Consider the following 4,994-nt stretch of genomic DNA (forward strand, 5'->3'; position numbering starts at 1 on the left):
CTGACAGATTAGGATCCGGGAAATGTCACCGCTCAGCCCTGAGCACCCCAGCGTGGGATGAGCAGAGAGGTGGCCAGGGAGTGGAGGGGACTCCCTGGAGAGTGGTGAGGGCTCTGGAGCCGGGGGCCCCACATTCAAGGCAGATCGTGTGGGGACTGCCTGGATGGCAGCAGTTGGGAGAGAGGGGACAAGAGTCACTGCAGGTCAGGGTTGGAGCGCAGGGACCCCGTGCCCTACCTTTCCCTCAGGCAAGTCCTCAACCAATGGTCTCTAAACCACCAGCACATCCCTCGTGACCGGCAGGCGCTGCCTGGCTTTGTAGGTAGTTCTCCTGTCACTTTATTCTTGCGTTTAATGTCTTTATCTGTCCGTGCAGCAGGGACATTTGCTGCTCAACAAATGACGACTGCTCCTCCATAGTCCCCAGAACCCTTTCAGCTCTGGGCTGCGGTCCTGGCCAACGGGCTGTGATCTGGGGTGGCCTCTCCAGTTCTCCCTTCCCTGCTTGGGTGAACCTCTGCACTGAGATGGTGAAGCCTCCATCAGCTCCTCTCTGGCTAACTTTGTAGAGCAGAGCTCCCCCGACCTCCTCTGCAGCCGCCGCCCTTCTGAGGTTAACTTCTTCCCGCCGCATAACCCTGCAGGTCCTGCCTAAGACACTCCCATCAAGGTGAGCTCCTAGAGTGTAGTGCACGCCATGACTGCCTGCTAGAGGAACACATGGCTGGGCGCGATCTTCCCTTCTGCTCTAGAACATCAGGAGACAGAGGGCATCAGCAACGCAACAGAGATGGAAGCCTTCTATGGCTCGAGACTTTGCCTTTTAGTTTCTCATTTGGGAGAGATTCTGATTACATTTTTTTTGTTTTGTTTGGGTTTTTTGTTTGTTTGTTTGTTTTGAGACGGAGTCTCACTCTGTCACCCAAGCTGGAGTGCAGAGATGCGATCTCGGCTCACTGCAACTTCCACCTCCTAGGTTCAAGCGATTCTCATGCCTCAACCTCCCGAGTAGCTGGATTACAGGCGTCCACCACCACACCCGGCTAATTTTTGTATTTTAGTAGAGATGGGAGTTTCACCATGTTGGTCAGGCTGGTCTCAAACTCCTGACCTCAAATGATCTGCCTGCCTCAGCCTCCCAAAATGCTGGGATTACATACATTTTTTTTTTTTAATCTGAGAATCTAAACACCAGGAGCCACCAATGGACTCAACAATGGCGTGCTATGGCTGTGGCTCCTCGGCAGAAGTAGGTCCCCTTCTGTGCTCCGTGCACAGCGTGGCATGGATTGCAATGTGCAACCCAGAAATATCACCTGCTCTCCTTGGTGACACGGGAGTTGTGATTATCCTTGGTCTTTATGTTTTGGACAATAGCAACTGTGTGGAAAGGTTGAATCATAACTGGGCAAATATATTTTTTTTCCCAGCCCATTCCTTAATCCATGTCATAGAAAGAAAAAACAGCAGATGAAATCATGGTGTTGGGACTACACCAATTTTTTTTTTTAAATTGCTGTTTTATTTTAAATTGAGATCTAACTTGGAAATAGAATTAGTTCAGAAAAGTTCAGACTTGGGGCATTATGAATAAATAGGTAATACTGTACATTGTAAGTGTCGTACTAACAACACATAGAGAAAGGAGATGGAAGAGGACGAGAAGAAGAGGAAGAGGAGAAAGAGGTGATTGTGATTCTCACCCATGTGCTCTAATTCTTCAGTTTGGAAAAGGCAGATAATGTCCTTGGAAGCCCTCAGCTCTCTCTCCTCCATTCTAAATGTTTCCAACTCCATCAACAGCTCCTGATGCAAGGTTTTGAGGAGCGTCTGTGATGTCAGAGAAGACCAGATGCCCCAGAGCTGTGGCACCTGTGGCTGGCACCGGAGACCTGGGCTAGTGACACTGCTTCCTGAACCTCAGGTTCCTAATCTATAAATGAGGTCAGTGTGGTGGCTCACACCTGTAATCTCAGCACTTTGGGAGGCTTAGGCAGGTGGATCAATTGAGGCCAGGAGTTCGAGACCAGCCTGGGCAACATAGTGAAACTCTGTCTCTACAAAAATTTAAAAATTAGCTGGGAATGGTGGTGCACACCTGTAATCCCAGCTACTGGAGAGGTTGAAGGGGGAGAATTGCTGAAGTCCAGGAGTTCGAGGCTACAGTGAACCGTGTTTGCACCGCTGCACTCCAGCAACAGAAATCTGAAGGGGTGGCCAGCCCCTCCACAACTGTGGGCGTTTCTCCTCAGGTGGGACTAGAGACTGAGAAAAGAAAGAGACAGAGACAAAGTATAGAGAAAGAAAAGTGGGCCCAGGGAACTGGCGCTCAGGAGGACCCACACCCCCACTGGCATTGGTCTCTGGGTTCCTTCAGTATTTATTGATCATTATCTCTACCATCTTGGAGAGGGGGATGTGGCAGGACAATAGGGTAATAGTAGGGAGAGGGTCAGCAGGAAAACATGTGAACAAAGATCTCTGTGTCATAAATAAGTTTAAGGAAAGGTGCTGTGCCTTGATGTGCGTGTACACAAACATCCCTGGCCTTAAAGAGCAGTATGGCCGCTAGCATGTCTCACCTCCAGCCCTAAGGTGATTTTCTCCTATCTCAGTAAATAGAACATACAGTCGGGTTTCACACCAAGACATTCTATTCCCAGGGAGGAGCAGGAGACGGATGCCTTCCTCTTATCTCAACTGCAAAGGGGCCTTCCTCTTCTACTTCCTCAGCACAGACCCTTTATGGGTGTCGGGCTAGGGGAAGGTCAGGTCTCTCCCTTCCCCAGAGACCATATCTCAGGCTATCACTTGGGAAGAAACCCTGGACAATACCTGGCTTTCCTAGGCAGAGGTCCCTGCGGCCTTCCGCAGTGTATTGTGTCCCTGGGTACTTGAGATTAGAGAATGGTGATGATTTTCCCCACAAGATCCTGTCTGTAAAATAAAAAATAAAAATAAATAAATTTTACCAAACGGGCTCACACCCTCACTGCACAGGGCCATTGTGGGGTGAAGGTGAAGGTCAGAAGGCAGCGTGTGCCAGCCAAGCCTTCCTCTTCCTCCCACCTTCAGCTGGGGGCAACTGTCATTTATCAGAGCATTGCCTGTGGGGCCCTTACCTGGGATGCGTGAGGACAACAGCACACACTGTCTTTGATTAGGATGTTGTCTTTGTGGTTAATATGGTTTAAAACCTCTGGGCTGTTTTATCCCACAGTGGGATCCTATGAAGTTTGTTGTCATCTAAAATCAGGTAATTTCAGGCTGGGCACAGTGGCTCATGCCTATAATCCCAGCATTTTAGGAGGCCAAGGTGGGTGGATCATTTGAGGTCAGGAGTTCGAGACCAGCCTGGCCAACATGGTGAAACCCCGCCTCTACTAAAAATACAAAAATTTGCCTGACGTGGTGGTGGGCACCTGTAGTCCCAGCTACTCGGGAGGCTGAGGCAGGAGAATTGCTTGAACTCGGGAGGTGGAGGTTGCAGTGGGCCAAGATCGCACCACTGCACTCCAGCCTGGGTGACAGAGCAAGCGAGACTCTGTCTCAAAATAAATAAATAAATAATAAAATCAGGTAATATCAGATGAGATGATGGTGCGGGGTGGGGGGTATTTAGAGCAACAAAACACCAATGATGTCTTTGAAACTCACTCATTTTTTCATTTACTCAACAAATACTTACATAGCCCCTTCTATGTATAGGCCACTGTTCTAGCCTCTAGAGATCTAGAGTGAATACAATGGACAAAGGTCAGCACTTGCCTTGAGTAGAGAAAGACAGGCAATAAACAGATGAACAGACAAGACAAAGACTAAGGCAGGTGAGTGAGAGTGAATAGGGAAAGGAGATGAGGTTTGAGCTGGCAGAGGCTGATGAGAAGGATCCAGGAGAACAAGGAACAGTCCTGAGGAAGGGAAAGGCTTGTAGGAGGCCGTGGGTGTTGAACCAGGAAGTTCGTGGCAGAGATCAGAGAGTAAGACAGGGCCCAGAGGACATGGCGCTTTGCAAGGCAATTTACGGATCCTCAAGTGCAATGGGAAGCCATCATAACATTTTATGTATTTGTTCATTTATTTGTTTTTAGAGCTGGAGTCTCCCTCTGTCGCCTGTGCTGCAGTGCAGTGGCATGATCATAACTCGCTGCAGCCTTGACCTCCTGGGCTCAAGCGATCCCCTTGCCTCAGCCTCCTAAGTTGGGACTAGAGGTGTGCACCATCACGCCTGGCTAATTTTCTCACATTTTGTAGAGATGGGGTTTCACCATGTTGCCCGGGCCGATCTTGAACTCCTGGCTTCAAATGATGCTACCACCTTGGCTTCCTAAGGTACTAGGATTGCAGGTGTAAGCCACTGTGCCTGACCTGCTAATTGGCTCTATCCAGAAAAAAAAACCTCTCATATCTTTATGACAGGAGGTAATTTTGCAACTTGGACAGACATGCCCACGGGAAGTTAGGCTTCTTCCCTCTGACAGGAATTAGAATTTGGGGGTGCATTTCAAAGAGATGGCACCCCAGCCCTTGAGAAACATGTCTGGCTCGTAAAGCTGACAAGTCTTATTTATTACAGCTCCTGAAAAGACTTACACACATTTCAAAGAGACAGAACTTATAATGACGTGTTTTCCAAAGTAGGTGCTCTAAAACAAAGGAGGGGAGAGAAATCTCTTATTTTCAACAGAGAGAATTAAGGCTCTTTTTTCAATTTTTTGAGACAGAGTCTCGTTCTGTTGCCCAGGCTGGAGTGCAATCGTATCAACACAGCTCACTGCAGCCTCAAACTCCCGGGCCTAAGCGATCCTCCCACCTCAGCCTCCGAAGTAGCTGGGACCACAGGCATGTACCACCATGACCAGCTAATTTTCTTATATTTGTAAAATATAAGATGGCATCTCTCTCTCTGTTGCCCAGGCTGGTCTTGAACTCCTGGATTCAAGTGATCCTCCTGCCTTGGCCCCCCAAAGCACTGGGATTAGAGGCATGCGCCA

This window comes from Mandrillus leucophaeus, unplaced genomic scaffold (genome assembly GCF_000951045.1).
Source record: "Mandrillus leucophaeus isolate KB7577 unplaced genomic scaffold, Mleu.le_1.0 Scaffold564, whole genome shotgun sequence".
NCBI classification, from domain to species: Eukaryota; Metazoa; Chordata; class Mammalia; order Primates; family Cercopithecidae; genus Mandrillus; species Mandrillus leucophaeus.